The following is a 19,327-nucleotide window of genomic DNA, read 5'->3' on the forward strand; positions in this document are numbered from 1 at the left end:
CAGTACCTCCAAATGTGACTGTATTTGGAGACAAGGCTCTCGAAGAGTCAACTAAGGTAAAATGAGGTCATATGGGTGGGCCCTAATCCAGTATGAGTGGTATCCTTAAAAAGGAGATTAGGACACAGACACACACAGAGGGAAGACCAAGTAAAGACACAGCGAGAAGGTGGCCGTCCACAAGCCAAGGAAAGAGGGCTCAAGAGAACCGGCCCGGCCGACACCTGGACCTTGGACTTACGGCCTCCAGAACCACGCGAAACCAATCTCTGCTGCTCAAACCGGCTAGTCTAGGGTCTTGGTTATGGCAGCCCGGGACAGGACTACAGTGCCCTTCTCGGCTGCTCCATGACACGGCAGCCGTTTAGGGAATGGGAACCGTAAAGCACGTCACTTTGGGCACGCCTACTGAAATTAACGACACGTTGGGTGAAGCACGTTTAATTAGTAACATCTATTGGGGAGAATCCCTAGGATGTCGCTCAGACTGTGCAGACAGTGATCCTCAAGTCATGGAAATGGCCCTTCCGTGTGACCGGTAAGCTACCTCTGCAACCAGACCCCAAAGAAGCCTTCCAGAACGTTCCGGGCGGCGATGACATCCCTGGGGCGACCGTCTAAGGGGAGGGGTGCCCGCTGTTAAGACAAGACCGTTCATCTATTTGAATAAAACATGGTGAAAGTCTCGTGGATTTATTTTCTTACTTCTTAAGTTACAGGATCGGAGCAAGAAGTGAAGACAGGGAGACTTCCGAGAGGCGCGAGGGTGGAGGCGGGCAGAGCGGGAGGTTGAAGACGACCCGAAAACACAACTCGCCCACGTGTGCGTCTGACCGAACATCAGCGACTGGCCTTCTGTGGGCAAAGAGCGCAGTGCTCAGTCGGTGACAGAGGCCGCGGCCACACCTGCGGACTAGGAGCCAACCTGCCTCCACCGCTTGCCGGCTGTGTGACCTGGAGCAAGTTCCCAAACCTCTCTGTGCCTCAGGTTCCCCACCATGATTTTCAATAGAAACCGCAGTCGTCCCTCTCGCACAGGGTGCTCGTGAGGACCCAGTGAGTCAAAACCTGTGACGCTGTTCCGAGCACGGGGATTGGCACACAGAAGCCCGGGTCACCTTCGGTCAGCGGGTAGGGTCAGATTCTCTGCGAAGCGATGACCCGATGACCCCCCCCCAAAAAAAATGCAACAAGCGTCCGCCTACAGGGCTGGGAAGGGCTCTGGAAGCCCAGAGGAGAGAGCCTCTGTCTCGGCCGCAGCGGAGCACGCAAACCTGTGGGCTGGCTCTGGCATGGGGATCCGAGGCCACCTTCCAGAAGAGAGACCGCTGGGAGGCAAAGGTGGGGCACTTGAGAAGACAGCGGGCCATCTGGGGAACCGCGAGGAGCCCGTAGCCTCTGGAGAGAAAGCTGCGTCGGGGACGGCGGTGGGAAATGAGAGCGGAGGGGCTGAGAGCCGCCCGCCTGGGTCGATGCTGAAAGAGAGAATGGACGGAGGCCCCGGGGCACGGGAGTCGCACCTCCGCAAGAGCGTGAGCAGGAGGCGGGGGTGTCCGCGGAAGAGAAAGACGTTCCTGCTGCCGCGAGGGGTGCCCCCGGGTCCGGGTAGAGATGACACGGGCCGAGACGAGGGCCGTGGCCGTGAGGGTGGCGGCAGAGGCAGAAGGAAGGGCGGCAGGCGGAGGAGACGCCGCGGGCACCGGCTCATCTCCTCCCCCGAGCACACAAGGCACCGCATCGCCTGCTCCCCTGGCAGGGAGCGTGGGGGCCACGGGCTGAGGTCTGGTCAGTGGGATGGGGCAGAGGTGACGTGAGCCTTTCCCCGGCGTCTGGCAGTGTCCCCTGGCGTGCCCCTTCCCTTCCGCAGCAATCCTAGAGGCGTGGGCTCCAGCTGGCAGGCCTAGAGCTGGAACAATCTCCGAGAGGCTACCTGGAGGCGAGCCGCTTGGGGTCGTGCCCCACCCACGTCAGACTGCACGCGGGCAAGACACAAACGTTCGAGATGGGGAGCCACTGAGGCTTCCGGGCCACCTGTCACACAGCATAGCCCACCTGACCGCACCGGGGCGATCGGAGCCCTGGTCACTGGACTGGACGGGGCCGAGGACAGAGGCGAGTCCAGGATGGGCAGCCAGGTGACGGGGTGGGGGCGGGGGGTCGTTAACTGTGGCGGGAGATGCCAGAAGGTAAGTCTTCACTTGCATCTCAGACACCAGGGTGTGGGGAGCTTCTGGCAATAAACAGAGGACGACCGGGAACGTGTATGTGAAATGACATCGGGGAAAAGGCTAGAACCGCAGCTGCAGGCTGGAGGGGTGTCCGCGTCCAGGTGGTGGCTGAAGTCCTGCAGAAGGAAAGAAAGCGTCTGGGCGTGTGAGGCGAGCAATGGGCAGAGAACACGAAGAGCTGAAGAAAAAGAACAGGAAAAGGCCTCAGAGAAGGAGTAGGAAAGATGCTGCCGTCCGAGAAGAACAAGGAGAGTCTGATGAGGATGCCAAGGGAGCAGAGGCTTCCAGAAGAGAGTCATCAGTCATCAGTCATCAGCGGGGTGAAATACACAGACACGCAAGTCAGATGAAGGCTAAAAACCACACACCACGTCCAGCGAATAGCGGGCCACCGGACCCCGTGGGAGAAACCTGGCCAAGAAGACTGGAGGTTGAGGGAGAGGAAGTTTCCAGCAAGGTGAGCACTGAACAAGGAGAGGTGGAAGAATGACCATCAGCTGGGAGAAGACACAGCAGAGGGAGGAGTACTTGATGGAAAGACACTGAACACGCAGCAGTGCGTGCCAATAAACCACCACAACCATCCCAGGGCACTTCCTCCAGGGGGCTTTCAGTTTCCAAGATGGCAGCCCGTGCGGACGCTGCCCCATTTCCAGGGCGCCAGCCTGCTGGTGCGGAAGTCGCTGGGCCCGAAATCCAGGGACAGAGTCGGAGGCAACAAGGACTGGATTCAGCTAACTGATAACCCCTTGTGCAAAGGCCCTCGGCAGGAAGATAGCAGGTGTTTACGACAGTCCCAACCCTTGAGACGCTAGCGGTCCAAGAGGCGAGATAAGGCAGGTTCAGAAATAACTCACTGGAGGCAGACAGTAATAAGTGCCCCAGAGACAAGCAGATAAAGTGCTGAGGGAGCTCCAAAGGGAGATTACTTCCAGCTGGAAGAGATCAGGAAAGCAACATTTGAGGCAGGGCCCTTGGAGTCCAGGCCTCATCTATGCATGCCAATGTCACTGCCAGGTTCTGGATTAATGCTGTCCCTCCTTCATCTCCCCTGGGCTTCCTTCTCGGTTTAATTAGCTGCCGCTGGAAGTGTTCTTTTGCTGAACACCCTTTGTTCCCCGCATGAGCCACGGCATCGCGAAGCCAATGTGGTCGGAAGAGCTGACTCTTGGGTCTCCAGAGGCACTCCTGGGATTGCGGGAGCTACAGGTGTCCGAGCAGGCCCCAGGATGGAGTGAGCACGTGCGTCGCACGCAGTTGGCCAGACTGGCACAGACCACGCAGGACCAGCTTTGACAATTACAGGCCATGTTCTCCATCTCAGCCCAGGCTGCAGAGGAGGTGGCCTACCCAAACACCTTGTCTCACGGTTCCGGGGGCCGGAAGGGCTCAGGGCACCGGCCTTGCTGGGTTCGGGTGAAGGCCCTCTTCCTGGCTTCCAGATGCCGCTTTCTGGCCCCATCCTCGCGGGGTGCAGAGAGAGATCATCTCATCGTGTCTCTTTTGATAACAAGGCACTAACCCCATTTATGGGGGTGCCCCCCTCGCAGCTGAATCGGCTCCCAAAGGCCTTGCCTCCAAATACCATCCCTGGGGATTTGTGGGGGGGACATCTGAATTGGGGGTGGGGGGATACAAGCATTCAGCCCCTTGCATTTCTTTATAAAGTCCCTCCTGATGGATAATGAAAACTCCAAGAGGTAAGCTTTGCTTCCTGAATCTTCCAAATAATACATTCAGAGCACAAGGGACATCAATATTTTTTCTAAAAAAGAGAGAGGGTTCACATAGAGAATTGATTAGCTGTTTGTTTATAAAACAAACAATTTTTTTTTAAATGAAACTGAAATCAGGGGTGCCTGGGTGGCTCAGCCAGTTCAGTGTCTGATTTTGGCCCAGAGTCATGATCTCACGGTTCGTGAGTTCAAGCCCCCCATTGGGCTCTGTGCTGAGCCTGCTTGGGATTCCCTCTCACCCTCTCTCTCTCTCTCTCTCTCTCTGCCCCTCCCCTGCTTGCACTTTCTCTCTCTCTCAAAATAAATAAATAAACTTAAAAAAAAAAACTGAAATGAGCACAAAAATCAGTAACTTTTTAGAAATACTTTCAGGGGTGCTTGGGTGGCTCAGTCAGTTGAGTATCCGACTTCAGCTCGGGTCATGATCCCATGGTTCAGTTCGTGAGTTCGAGCCCCACATCGGGCTCTGTGCTGGCAGCTCAGAGCCTGGAGCCTGCTTCAGATTCTGTGTTTCCCTCTGTCTCTGCCCCTCCCCGCTCATGCTCTGTCTCTCTTTCTCTCAAAAATAAATAAACCATTAAAAAAAAATTATTTTTAAGTACTTTTGTATCCCTTAACTTGATTTCTTTTCACACTACCTTTTGGAGTCCCAGGTGAAAAAAAAAATCAAAACACAACGTTTGGGATTGACCTGAGGCCACAAAACCAATTGTGGAGTGACAGGCTTGTTCCAGAAACGGCACTGCGGGAAAGATGATCATTAACTCCAGAATAGCTCTAAGTTGACTCTTGGGAAAGGGGCTCAGAGAAGAAAACTCCTTGGCGTTCTGCTTTTCTACCACGCGCACTAGCCTCCCTGGGACCACCCTGGGACCACTGCCACCACTTTCAGGGTTGAATTCTGGAGCCACACCCTCAAGAAGGCTTGCGGGCCAGGAGTGGAGGCGGAGGGAGGCTTGTGGGCTGCTCGCCTCGCACCTGCCCTCAGAGTCGGGTGCCACAGTCCCCAGGAGGGACCGCAGGCCTCCCCAGTAAACCAAACCCCACTTTCTGCCGATGGAACCTTCCTGGTTTACATGTGGGTGCCGGGCGTCTCGCCATGCCCACCGCTGAACCTCTGAACCCAAACTCCCGTTGGCTGGTACTTCCCGACGACGCAGGCGCGTCGTGAGCCTTGGGGGCCCCACTTCCGGTCCCCACTCCACCCGTCTGCAGTGTGCACGGGGACTACTGTTTGGAAGCGGAAGCGCGTGTGGCTTGGGTTCTTTTTATTTCGGGGCCGATCAGCTGGACAAAAGGTGTTTTGCGTGGCGCGAGGGAAGTAGACCATCTCCTCGGCGTCTCCTCTGCGAGCCGCTCCGCAGACATATGGCCTGCTTTCCCACCAGCTAGGAAGTGATTATTGGAGCAGCACAAACAGATTTTTTTGTCAAAGTGGAGGTGCGATTTTCTCAGGTTTTGTGAGAACACACACACACATATATTTTTACCGATCCAATCTGTTTTCCAGCAGCCCAGTGGCCGCAGAGCCCGGGAGGCCAACTTGAATATTCGGGACTCACATAGGTGTGGGTCTCGGGAAGCTTCAAGCATACCTCAGCTGACAGGTATGGCCACTTGGCCAAGGAGCCGGGAGCGCGGAAGGAAAGCTAGGCTTCAGCCAGAACAGGCCTGGGGGCGGGGGTCCCAAGTCCGTTCTGCGTCCACAGGTAGCACCGACCCTTCCCACCTCCCTACCCACCCAGTCCCTCCCCTGTGACGGGAGGAACCACCACAAGGGCCGCCTCCTGCACGTAGAAGCATACAACAGGGCTCACCTGCTACATGGGGCCAGAACTTCGTTTTATATTCACTATCGCTGGTTTAGCTCTAAGGTCCCTTTGAAATAAAATTTAAGGCTTGCAAGAGACATTAGGGTAAAGACAGCAGATAGAAGACATTCCTGTACTTTCACTACGTCCCTCATTACCTTGAAAACGAAAACCTTCTTGTTTTGTTTTACAGATCTGTGCTATCCAATATGGCAGCCAATGGCCATGTGTGCCACGTTTACATTTTTATGAAATAAATTCTCACAGTTAGTGTGTGCCGTGCACTAGCCGCACCTCAAGCGCTCAACGGTTGCAGACGGCCAGCGGCTCGCATACTGAGCAGCACAGATAAAGAACAATTCTGGCATCACAGAAGATTCTATTGGACTATGCTGGCAGAGCCCCACAAAGAGCAAAGGTGGTAGGGAAAGCACTGCGGGAGAATGCTGGGAGCTGGAAAGCACGGATGCATGGTAAGCGGCTAGACGAGTAGGATAATCAAGCTCAATCCTAAACCAGAATTGAGAGGGCCAAGAAGCCAGTTGCCCTTGACATTTGTAAGGCCTGGGCAGGAGTACCGAAGCAAGCCACGTGCCCTAACTCTGAAAAAAAGGCCGAATCAGGATAACAAACTTTGTTGAGAAGATTAAAAACTGCCATCTCTCTTCTACCTTGACAAACATGCCTTCTTGATGATATAAAAGGACGACGTGTTAGCTTGCTAGGACTCGCTAACAAGGCACTACACGTCGCAGAGCATAAAACAATACAGTTCTGGAGGCTGGAAGTCTGAAATCAGAGTATGGGTAAGGCTGGTTCCCTTTGAGGGCTTTCAGGGGTAAACTGCCCCATGCCTGTGTCCCTGTGTCCTGGCTTCTGGTGACAGCCGGCAATCCTAGCATCCCATAGCTTATAGGCCCGTCACTGTCTCTGTCCTCATGTGGCTTTCTCCCTGCCCATCTGTCTTTACATGGCCTTCTTATAAACACACCACTTATATTGGCTTAGGGACTCTCTCTACTCCAATACGACTTTATCTTAACTAATGACATTCGACAAGGACCCTATTTCTAAAGGTCACAATCTAAGGTGCTGGGGGTTCAGACTTCAACACACCTTCTTTGGAGGACGTAATGTAAGCTCTAACAGCCAGATTCAGATTGGAATTCTCAGACATCTCTGACTTCTGTGTCAGAACATTGCATCACGAGAAGAGTCCCTGCTGCTGACCCTTCTCTTCTTTCCCACCCCCAATTCATCCATGTCAGAGGGGCCTGGTCATTTCTCCATCCATACCTCCCACAGACTGTTGCCTCTCATTAGAAAGATTGGAAGATAGGGGTGCCTAGGTGGCTCAGTTGGTTAAACATCAATTCTTGGTTTCAGTTCAGGTCATGATCTCACAGTTCATGAGTTTGAGACCCAGGTCGGGCTCTGCACTAACAGAGTGGAGGCTGCTTGGGATTCTCTCCCTCTCTCTGTCCCTCCCCTGCTCGCTCGCTCTCTCTCTCTCTCTCTCTCTCTCTCAAATAAATAAACTTTAAAAAAAAAAAAAAGAATATTGAGGACAAAAGAAAACCTTACAAGCTGTCAGGGAGATAAAAATAGGTCTCATACAAAGGATCAGGAATCAGAATGATTATGATTCTCAAGACCAACCCTGGATACTAGATTACAATTCAGGGTCTTCAAAATCTGGGAAGGGGGAAATCATTCCTAAACCAGAATTCTGTACCAAACCAAACTATCAATTCAGTGTGAGGGTACAAGGAAGATAGTGTTAGTCATTCAAAGGGTCAAAATATTTACCTCCCACATACCTTCAGGAAGCTATTGGAAGATTCTGGGGCACCTGAGTGGCTCAGTCAGTTAAGCATCCAACTCTTGACTTTGGCTCAGCCCAGGATCTGATGGCTCATGGGATGGACCCTAGGTCAGGCTTCATGCTGACAGTGAAGAGCCTGCTTGGGAGTCTCTTTCTTCCTCTCTCTCTGCCCTTCCTCCCCACCCAACCCCACTCGCACTTGCTCTCTTTCTCTCTCTCAAAATAAACTTTATAAAAGAAGCTATTGGAAGATTTGTTCCACCAAAAGAAGAGCAAAGACTATAAAAATATGCATGAAACCCAACACAAGACATGATCAAAGAGTAAGCTTCAGACTTCCGGTTTTAGCTCCAACATGTAAATACCTTGGAAGTTGTCGCCCACCATTCTTACGAGATGGAAAACTGAAAATAATGACTTTTTTTGGACTCATCAGAGACCTGGTGTTGCAGGACAAACCACCACCCCTAAGTCAGGAGAGACAAGGTACATCCCAAATCTTAACCAAGATCTTACCTAGAGCAAAAGTCATAAACTAGAGTCATAAACTGGTAGAGACACTTAAGTGATAATTTTAACAAATTGCTGGAGGATGAGTGTGGACTGGTCTAAAAGACAGAAACTCTTGGGGCTGCAGGATTGATTGGCTCTCACATTTCGGGAGGGGGGTTTACTTCCAGGAACCCCACCAAGTTCTCACAATGAAGAATCAAGAAATATCCCTGCCATGGTTCTGGCAGGAGGAAGGAAGGTAATCATGTGTAACATGCCCCAAGTATTCTCCATAACAGATGCCAATTTTCCAAGGAAGAAGACTGCCAGGGCTATCACAGCTTGGGGGAGGGCATTTCCCCCAATATAGTACCCTCTAGCTTTCCTATATTGCCTACCCAGGAAATGGCGGGGGAACATAGTTAACAGGGATCATCGTTTCATGGAAATAGGTTGGGAACGCATATTATAACATGCTAACACTAATCAAAAGAAAGCTGGAGAAGCCACATTAATTTCAAACAAAGCAGGCTTCAAAATAAGGGAGATTACCAGGGATAATGAAGGGCATTACATAAAAGGGTCAATTCTCCAAAAAGTCATAAAAATCCCTAACATGAATGCACCTAATAACAGAGCATCAAAATACATAAAGCAAAAACTTATAGAAATGCAAAGAGAAGTAAACACATCAACCATTGTAGCTGTAGACTTCAACACCCTCAATCAGTAAATGATAGATACAGCAGGCAGAAAATCAGTAAGAGTATAGATGACCTAAACAGCCAGTGTGATCTCACTGTGATTTATAGAATATTCCATCCAACAACAGCAAACTACATTCTCTTCCTCAAAGAGTATAATTCAATTTATATGAAAGTGAAAAACAGCAAAACTAATCTGTGTTATTAGAAGTCAGGATATGGGTGCCTAGGTGGCTCAGTTGTTTAAGTGCCTGAGTATTGATCTCAGCTCAGGTCTTGATCTCAGGGTTTGAAATCAAGCCCTACATTGGGCTCCACTCCATGCTGAGTGTGATGACTACTGAAGAAGAAGAAGAAGAAGAAGAAGAAGAAGAAGAAGAAGAAGAAGAAGAAGAAGAAGGAGGAGGAGGAGGAGGAGGAGGAGGAGGAGGAGGAGAAGGAGAAAAGGAAGAAGAAGAGGAAGAAGAAGGAGGAGGAGGAGGAGGAGGAGGAGAGGAAGAAGAAGAAGGAGGAGGAGGAGGAGGAGAACAAGAAGAGGAAGAAGAGCAAGAAGAAGAAGGAGAAGAAGAAGAAGAAGAGGAAGAAGGAGGAGGAGGAAGAGGAGGGTCAGGGGGAAGGGGAGGAGAAGAAGGAGAAGGAGAAGAAATCAGGATAGTGGTTGCCTTTGGAGAGCAGGACAGGGATGGTTACTAGAAGAGAAATAAGGGATGCTTCTAGGGTACTAATAAAGTTCTATTTCTTGACAACTGCATATGCCCTTTGTGATAATTCATCAAGATATGTACTTATGCTCTGTGTGCTTTTTTGTTTGCATACAACACTTCAGTTAATTTTTAAAAACAGAAACAAAGGAATCCCCTGGGATCATGGAGTTGCATGGAGGACACTCAGTTCAGATGCCCAGAGAGCTGCCAGTGCACTTGGAGCAGCTTAGGAGACTCCAGAGTAAGTTACCCCAGGAAGATGAAATTGAATTGCTTCAACAAACATCTGGAATCAGAAGGAAAAAAGGCAAGTGTCCCCAGGATAGGGAGAGATGGAGGTGGAGCTGTGTCTCCACAGCCTGCACAAGAGTACAGATGCTCTTAAAGAACTTTCTTCTCTCTTAGAGGAAAAGAGGGTGGGGCTAGGAGATGGCTGATGACTTGGGTCAAGACTCATGGGATTTGGATAAGAGGAGCTTCCAAGTTCCCTGGTGTTCTCTCAACCTGTATATGGAGTCTGAAGGAATAGAAATATTATTTTCTCTTTAACATGCTTCCTTTCGTTAGGATGCATTACATATTGCCATATGACTTCGAGGTGCTTGTTTTATGAGAGAAAACAATGTCCCTATTCACATTTCTCAAATCCCTTGAGACCAGTGTTAACTCCAAACTTAGTTTCAGTACATAGCTAAATGCACTCATAATCCACTTGCTTTCTCTTTGCTTGCCTTCCCCTCGTGAATGTTATAAATGGCCTATTTTCAATTTCCATAATTTTTCATTATAACAGGCGGAGGTCAAAAGAGCAGAGATAAACGAAATTATTAAATGGTCTCTCCACACTCTTTCTCAATCCCCACACGTATTCATTCATCCATCTTTTCACTAAGGGTTTGTTGATGAATGTAAGAACAAACCAGTGAAGAAATAGATGATTTCATCAGAGCTTGCCAACATGTAACAAAAACAAAGCCTTCACCCTCTTGCCTCACTATTCCCCTGTCAGCTGTTGAAGCCAAAGAGCCTTGAAATAATCTAGATGCCGACATCAAACGGACAGAAGAGAAACAGACAAGGGCACTCAACAACCACATAAATCAACCATGAAAAATCAGGAGGGTTTTTCCCCCCCGGTAACGTTTTTGTAATTAACCTACAAACCTAAATTCTCTGGAAAAGAACCCAATGCAAAATCCCAAAGTAGTAATGAAATTCCCACTTCTTAGGTTCGTGTTTCAGGCATGCCTCAATATTAACTTCTCATTTCCGCCTCTCCTGTGCTAATCAGGAGCGAAATAAATACAATCTTCAAACTGTGGCCTTAAATTTAATCCCAGGTCTCTAGGGGGCCTTATTGCTTTTCTAGTCTGGCCTCCTCATTACAGAGATAAGAAAGCCAAGGCCCAGGGAGACAGCAAGCTGCCCAAGGTCACGCAAGGTCGGAGGCGCACTGGGACCGGAACTCGACCCTGCCCCTACATTACCTCCACAAGAGGAAACCCAAGTCTCAAAAGATGCCCATGTCCCTGCAGCAGCCTGAGAGCCTGAGCTGGAACCCGAGATTCTCGGTGCTCGCCCAGCCTGGCCGCCAGCCCCGGAGAGCTGCGGCCACCTTCCTTCACCCTCCTCCAAGTTCAGAGCTGCCTCCTCCCTCTGCTGCCAGCATTTGGCTTCGCCTCCCGAGGATCCAGAAGCCGGCAGAAGGGAACCTCCACCTTCGCCCCCACCCTGTGCCACGACAGGCCCACCTCCATCCTGTCTTGTCCCTCTTTCTCCCCAAGGCCTATCCCTGGAGCCCTCAGTTCGTGACCTCTCCCTCTCCCCTCTCCTCATGGCCCTTGTCACATGCAGGAGCCATCTCTGCTTCCACCAGCCTCTTGCATTGGACTTCGAAACATGGTGGCTTCTTGTCTCGGAGAACACCACTCACGTGCCAATTTGGGCTCTCTGCCCTTCTGGATCAGCCTCCTTTGAGGGCCGCCCCCCTCGCTGCTTCCCTCCCCCATCTCCTACTCCACCTCCTCCCACTGCCCCGCCCCACGGCCTCCTTCAGTCCAAGAGACTCTTCCCAGTTCTTTGCCCCTGACTTCCCTGGTGATTTCAACCCTGAGGACCATCCCCTCCACAGAGCACCCTCCCCCACCCTCGAAGGAAGAGCTCCTCTCTGGGTTTGCTCGTCTCTGGGTCGACCCTCTCCCCTCCGCACTGGGTCCTGGCCCTCCTCCCCCATTTCACCCTCTCCCTGGAGGTGAGCACTCCCTCCAGGCCTTCAATTACTGTCTAGTCCCCCCTGACCCCCAACATCCAGCCTGAGTACACCTGCCAGAGGCCGCATGGACCACTCCCCAGAAACTTCACACTCACCTCTTCACAGACACCTTCTCTCTTCCCTGCAACCTGTCCCTGGATTACCTCCCCTGACTCACTTGGCCCTCCCTACCTTGGCCACTAATCTCCAGTGACACTGAACTGTCTGGCCTTGGGGCTTCACCCTCCGTGGGAAACACTAGCCCTCTCCTGCCCTCCCCTTCCTGACCCCCGACTGTTAAATGACTAGGTCCTAACTCCCAGGCCTCAGCTCAGAGGCCACTTTTTCCACGGACCTCCTCCAACTCCCCAGGTGAGCACTAGGAGACCCTCCCCTGTGTCCCCATCGCTCCCTGGCCCCACCCCCCAGAGCTGACATTGTGTGTTATTCACCAGGCCTGTGTCTATCTTGTTCGCAGCTAAATGTGCAGCTACAAGCACGCGTCTGGCTCAAGAATGTTCCAGGGGGCACCTGGGTGGCTCCGTCGGTTAAGTGACCAACTCTTGATTTCAGCTCAGGTCATGATGTCACAGTTGTCAGATCAAGCCCCTTGGGGTTCTCTCTCTCCTCTCTCTCTCTGCCCCCCTCCCCTGCTTGCTCACGGACTCTCAAAAAAAAAAAAAAAAAAAAAAAGTTCCAGTTTGTCAAATTCTAAGTTGCATGAAATAGGTGTTTACCTAGCTAGGTCGTCCTCTAGACCAGGCGCACCTGGAGGGCAGCGACTCTGTTCTAGCCACATGTCCCAGTGCCCGGCACACAGCAGGCCTTAGTAAATGCTGCTTCTCTGCCCGAAGGAGACACTGCCCGCTGGGTAAGCCGGGACACCCTGATCCTCCTGGGCTCAGCAGGAGAAGAGCAGCTGGTCTAGGTGACAGTGACTTGGGCCAATCGTGCATAGTCATTTCACATGGGTCCCCACGCCCCACAGAGAGGAGTTCAAACTGATGACGTCACCTCCATTCAGCAGAAGCACTGCATCCTGGCTTCAGCGGGCATCTAAATGACATGGGGAGGACGTGTTGGCACTGGGCCTCCCGTCATCAGAACTTCCTGTGCTGCCTGAGACCGGCCACTGGGGAATGCCTGATGCCTTCCCGGGAACAGAGGAGCAGGGGCCCGACCAGCTACACGGCTGAACTTCAGGGCACCTGGCCAGCCCTGGCACCGGGACTGCACCCCGGCCTTGAGCCCCAGCTGCACACACGATGCTGCACACTGTGAAGAGCCAGGTAATGACCTTTGGACCCGGGGCTTTGCTGGAAAATTCAGCCACTGTGTCCTGACCGCCAGGGGCTGCTCAGTGGCGACCCGATGTCAGCCAGCCCTCCTGAGATCTAATCAGCCCCTGAGAACACAGCAAGCAGCCCCCTTCTGCAGAATCTGGACACAGGGAAACCCTAAAAAGTGAAGGTATGACCCCAAGCCACTCAGCTCGGATGCGTGCATCTGCTCAAGGGGCTGAGCGCACCAGCCCTCTCAGGGCTCCCAGCCTCGGCCGCTCACGGTCCTTGCTTCCCCTCCCCTCATCATCCCTCACACACAGCATTCAAGCATGGGGGCAGAGCCATATGTACCCCACGAAACATCACGTCACTCTCCCGGGAGCACAGCTCCCTGAACATTCTGGAGGGGGAAGCAAGGTTAGACGGGGGGCAGTAGAGCAGGGGGTAATAATCAGAAACTTCTGGAGTTCGAAGAGCCTCAGCAGCGATCGCCGCTTGCAAGCTACGGGTCCCTGGGTGAGATACGTAACTTCTCAGGTCATCAGCGTTCGCATCTTTAAAATGGGGTAACGACGGCGCATAACGAGGGGGGCACGTCACTCACGCATGGCAGTGCTGACTCCTCCTCTTCTCTTGATAAACTGGCCATATTTTTACTGTCCCAGACAAATAGAATGGATTGGTTTCATGTCCTTTTGAGAGACCTATTATGTTTCCCACAGTTGCACCTTATTTCCTGCCCTGTGAGAGGTCACGGGGGAGAGGACGGCCCCTACCTGCCACAGCCAAGCTTTGGCCGAGATTCCCTCCTACTTACTGAACAGATACTGGTTGAGGACCTGCATTCTAGAAGGGAGAGGTAGATAATAAACGATAAGCTTAATACATAAATAAGTTATGTAGTAGGTTAAAGGTCACAAGTGTTCTGGAGGGGAAAAGGAGCAGGGAAGGGGAAGAGGGGGTGGGGCAGGTTGTACATTAAATGGATCGGTCAACATGGACCTCACGGAGAGATGACATTAGAGCAAAGGCTGGAGTCAAACGGGGAGAAATCTGTAGAAAGACCATTCCAGACGGAGAGAATTGCTAGAACAAGGCTTTGAGATGAGGGCGTGCCCAGCATGTTTGCAGATGCCTCCTCAATACAGACATCTGGTCTACTCTTTGACCCCTGGTTCTCGTTCTAGGCATCTGCTGGCAGCCAGCCAGCACAGGGCCCAAGCCTCGCTCGTGATAGTCCAAGTCTGTCGACGGCTAGTCACCGAGGCCCTGCCTCCCTGACCTGCCCAGACGTCTCTGTATCACCTCCGCCCGCCAGGAGACCCCTCAAAGGGAACTGCGCTCCAAGACATCTATCTTTGCTGTTCCCCACCCTGCGCTTACAGCCTGGTCGGCCGACAGGGTTGAACTTCGTCCTCGACCCTGCGACAGGGTCTCATCCCACTCGCCTCGTCAGGTCCGGCAGGGTGTGCTACTGTCTCGATCCGCGCGCCAACCTCTCCTCGGTTGCCGCGGTTAACCAGGTCATGCAGCCAGCTCTCCCCAGACACAGCCCACGGCCACCAAGAGTGGTGGGTGGACTGGAGGTAGCCTTACAAACAGAGGGCTGCCCGGACAGACAGTGGATGGATGGGAGGAGAAGCACATGGACAGATGGATGGGTCACAGATGAGCTGGCTCCAGGGGAGAAAACAGCCCTATTCTTCCGAGAGGAAGGTTCTTTCACTCCCAAAGCACTGTTTCCAGGACCCCCATTCCCACAAAGGCGGGGCCCCCTCAGTTTCCACCCCTCAATCCCGGACTCACACCCGAAGCGACTTCACCCACCTCCTGGCATCATTGGCTGTGGAGATACAGATGCTTCGTGCATAGTCCCCAAGTGTCTTAGCAGCCTATGAGGCGGGCCAGTCGTTCTCAAATCTTTTTGAGCCATGGAATTCTTTCTTCAAAAGAAAAGTCATGAAGAGCCCTAGTAGACAAAACAGAAATGTGAAGCTGGGCTAATTGAAGTGAAAATAAGAACCGTGGCTGGAGCGCCAACGCTCACGCCAACCGGCCTACCCCTTTGCCCTGGATTCCACAGAGCGCCATTTGCAAACCTCCCAACAGACCCAAGGGGCTCCAGGAGCAGGGGGAGCCACGCACCTCTTGGCCTGTGGCTCACAGCTTGGAGCAGAGTTACAGGAGGCCGCTGGGGACTGCAGAGAGTGGAGCGGGTGAGGAGTGGGTGTGCACGTGGGTGTGTGTGTGTAGATTGTGTGAGAGTGCGGGGAAGAGAAAATGTGGGTGAGGATGTGTATGAGAGGGCGTGTGAGTGCGTGAGAGTAAAATGTGTGTGTGAATGTGTATGAGAGAGTGTCTAAGTGTGTGTGAGTGAAAATGCGTGTGTGTGTGGCTGTGAAAGGGTATGTATAAGAGTATGAAAATGTGTCTGAGAGTGTGTATGTATATGAGTGTGAAAGGGTGTGTGAGTGTGTGTGAGAGAGAGGCTTGATGAGAGATATCAATATATAATTTAACTACACAGGTTAAACACACACAGGCCATAGTCATAGCCATTTCACCAAATGGCCATAAAACTAAAAGATAAATAGGAAATCCCTAAATTACAGGGATTTTTCTCAGGAGGGAGCGGTGCGATAAAGTGCTATCTGAACTAAGTCAAACTTGCAGTGACCCCAGGGGAGCGGGCAAACAGAGAAAGGACCTGTTTCTCCCCGTCAGTTGTCCCATAAAACCTTCTCCAAGGCTGAGAGTCTGGCTCTGGAGGCCCAGGTCAAGGACGGGTCTCCGTGACTGGAAACGGGTCCCCTCGGTGGGGGAGCCGTCCTCAGCCGGATCATCTGTGAGCCCCGGCTCAGCAGCCCCTTAGAAGCAGGGGCCCTCCCCTTGGTCACTCAGCATCCAGCAGGGAGTTGAACCCAGGCCTCGGGCTCCAGGGCGCCCACAGCCTACTCCCCACGCAGGGGCCGCTAGCCAGGAGCCCAGCCCTTCCTGTGCCACTCCTTCTATAGCACCTCCTTCTCCCTCACGGCCACCGTGACGTCATAGATGGCAAGAGCGAGTCTAAGCAACTTTCTGGAGACCACCAGCCGGCAAGCGGTCAGACAGGCGTGTGCCCCGGCCCAAGCTAGAGCCACACTCCCCGCCAGTGGGTGGAACCTTGATCGCTGGGTGATTATCCAGGAAAGGCACCTCAGGAAACCAGAGCCACTGAAGGAGATTCCAATTATAATTCCACTGCGGGGGGGGGGGGGGGGGGGCGGGGGGGTCAGAAAAGGCTGAAGTCAACCGTCCATTAACACGTCCATTCAGGGAAGGCCGACCATACAACCCTACAGACAGCTCCCATCACCTGGGACCCGGTGACAGAGTAGCCAGGAGCAGGGGCAAATTCTGTAAAGCTGGGGCCACAGACAGGGCACTTCCTGTCTCTGTCTCCCTCTCTCTGTCTCTCCCCTTCCCTTCTCTTCCTCTTTCTCTCCCTCTCTCCCTCTCTCTCTGTCTCTCTCCCCTTCTCTGTCTCTTTCTCTCACTCCTCTCTCTTCCCCCTCCCCCCTCTCTCCCTTTCCCTGCCCCCCCTTCTCCCTCCCTCTCTCTCTCTCTCTCTCTCTCTCTCTCTCTCTCTGATGCCTGCTTTCCAAAACACCTGTCAGGGACTTCTCTCTCCGTTGCAAAATGGGTCAGCCAGGTCCCTCCCATCTTCCTGCTCCCGGGACCATCCCCTCCAGCCTCCCTCACTTCCCAGCTTCCTCGAAGCAGCATCTGCCACTGAACAGGCACATGAGCTACTCTTCTCTTCACTCTTTCACAAAAGAAAAGGCCTCGGGTCTCAGAGCCCGTCTGCCTCGGCCAGCGTGTGCTCCGGGCAGATCCAGGACCCAGGGACTTCTCTGCCCACCCAGCCTGGAGGCCGTCACTCAGGGGGAGTCCCTGAGGACTGAGCCCCGTGCCAGGGGCCGGGACCGAAGAGGGGCTGTCAGCGGGTGGGGGCACCCGCAGAGGTGCCCCACAGAGAGCAAGCACAGGAGAACGGCCCAAGACAGGAGGTCCATAGAAGCAGGAAGGGGGGGGGCGGGAGATAACAGATTTTAAAGACAGGCGGAGAGTGATGAAGAAGGGACACTATTTTCAGCACCCACAAAAGCCAGGCCCTCGGTCCGATGCCCAGCCACTTCACGAGGGCCTTCTGAAGCCAGGCCATTGCATCCATTTGACAGACGGGGGCACTGAGACTCAGACAGGGTAAGACGCTCGCCCACAGCTACACAGCTAATAAGTTCCCAAACTGGGATTGAAACCAGGGAGAGAGTCAGCAGACCAGCCAAGGGTACAGAAGACAGGGGCAGAGGCCCCCTCGGCCCTGGTGTTCCGCTGAGTAGGGGAGGACCTTGTCCCCGTGGGGGAGCCCCACCGGCAGAGCAGCGGGGAAAAGCGCAGACCTCCCTGGAAGGACATCTGGGATCAGGCAGCCGGCCAGGCCCCAAGGGCCAAGGTCCAAGAGTCCCAGGGCTGAGCTTCCAGCGTGGTGCTCAGCGTCCAGGACAGAGAGGGCCTCCGCTTTGATACCACACTGTGTCCAGCGAAGGATTGAATCTGCCCACAGCTTTCCTGTTTTCGTTTTGTGACAATGAGCTCCCTGAGCTCTCATTCAGTCGTGCTTGGAGAGCCGGACTTCTCGCAACCCCGCTACCTCACCCACGTCACACAGAATGTGCAGCCGCTGTCAGCCGCGGAGGGAGCGGGGAGCCGGCTGGCCAGGGCCACTGCAAGCCTTGGGGCCCCAAAGGTGCTCGGCCAGTAGGAGCTGGGGAGGGGGTGAGCACCAAGCAAACAGCCCGAGTCTAAACTCTTTAAGATTATGGGGCGCCTGGGGGCTCAGGCAGTTACCCCTCTGACTCTTGACTTTGGCTCAGGTCACGATCTCGTGGTTCGTGGGTTCAAGCCCCGAGTCGGGCTTTGCATTGGCAGTTCAGAGCCTGCTTGGGATTCTCTCTCCCTCTCTCTTTTGCTTTCTGCCTCTCTCTCTCTCTCTCTCTCTCTCTCTCTCAAACTAAAAAAAACTTAAAAAAAAAAAATAGGAGCACTTCGGTGGCTCAGTCAGTTGAGCGTCTGACTTTGGCTCAGGTCATGATCTCACTGTTTGTGGGCTCAAGGCCTGCATCGGGCTCACTGCTGTTAGCACAGAGCCTGCTTCAGATTTTCTGTCCCCTTCTCTCTCTGCCCCTCCCCTGCGTGTTCTCTCTGTCTCTCTCAAAAATAAATAAATATTTGAAAAAATAAAATAAAATAAAATCTTTAAGACTGACTCAAAATCAACCCCCTCACCAGGATCTCGGAGTGTGAGCTCTTAAGGCAGAGGGGAGAAGGTCAGAGGACTTTAAATCTGGCCATCCGTTTCTCTGGAGGAAAAGGGGGGCAGGGACTGACTGGGTGAGCCATTCTCTGAATCAATGGGCTTCTCTCCATCAGGAGGAGCCCAAGCCTGGCCTGTGCTGTGCAAGCCTCGGTTCCTGTGTCCCAGACGTGTCAATGGCTCAGCCACCTATCCTATGGGAGTTCCGGGGACCAGAGTGAACCGGGCACTTGGTACTTACAAGAGCACTTGTTTCTGGGAGCAGAATGAGGCCACAGTGACTCAGGCACACACCGGCCTCCAAGAGCTCACCAAGGACAGGGGCGACTAAAGTGGGGGCTGGGCACTCGTCCCATGGACAAGCTGGCCGTTCAGGCAAGATGAGTAAACCCTCCACAAAACAGTTACCTCTCGTGGGGACTGACATTTGGGGTACCACGGTCATGCCCTCTTTCCAAAGTCCTGGGGCTGATGCTTCTCACCTGAATTGAGAGAAAGAAATTTTCCCCGGAATGTTTCATAAATAAAGACGAGATAAACACCTTCACTCTGTCTCAGCGACGCTCTCTGTGGTTCCGATGTGCCCGATTAAGGAAAATGCACCTTAGGAGGTTAAGAAGTGTTGCCTATCACCTCTAGAATTTTTTAAGTGGGAGAACATCCAGAAACCAGCGTGGTTCTAATTTCTACTTGACAAGTCAGGGTAGCAAGTTCTAAAATGAAAAATGTGTCAAATTCAAAATGCCTTTCCCTCCCTCCACACTAACTGCTGATAGCCGCACTCCCTCTGGACACAAATTGGGAGCTGCTGGGACAGCCCGCCCATCAGACCATGTGCTGCTCTGACCTGGGGGAACCATTCACTACCCATGGCCTCCTTGCCACCCTGCCGAGAGGGGAGAAGCCCAGGCCTGGATTTCTGCCCACCGCCCACTTG

The 19,327-nt window shown here is 53.0% G+C and overlaps 1 long non-coding RNA gene across 1 annotated transcript; it reads right to left on the minus strand.

Annotated features, from left to right (window-relative positions):
• Positions 1-677: 677 nt before the first annotated feature.
• LOC131484320 (uncharacterized) lies at positions 678-14,998 on the minus strand. Its single transcript, XR_009248165.1, has 2 exons — positions 14,862-14,998; positions 678-2,344 (listed from the first exon to the last, which is right to left on the minus strand). It is a non-coding gene; the product is annotated as an uncharacterized LOC131484320 (long non-coding RNA).
• Positions 14,999-19,327: the final 4,329 nt, after the last annotated feature.

This window comes from Neofelis nebulosa, chromosome 9 (genome assembly GCF_028018385.1).
Source record: "Neofelis nebulosa isolate mNeoNeb1 chromosome 9, mNeoNeb1.pri, whole genome shotgun sequence".
Classification (NCBI taxonomy): domain Eukaryota; kingdom Metazoa; phylum Chordata; class Mammalia; order Carnivora; family Felidae; genus Neofelis; species Neofelis nebulosa.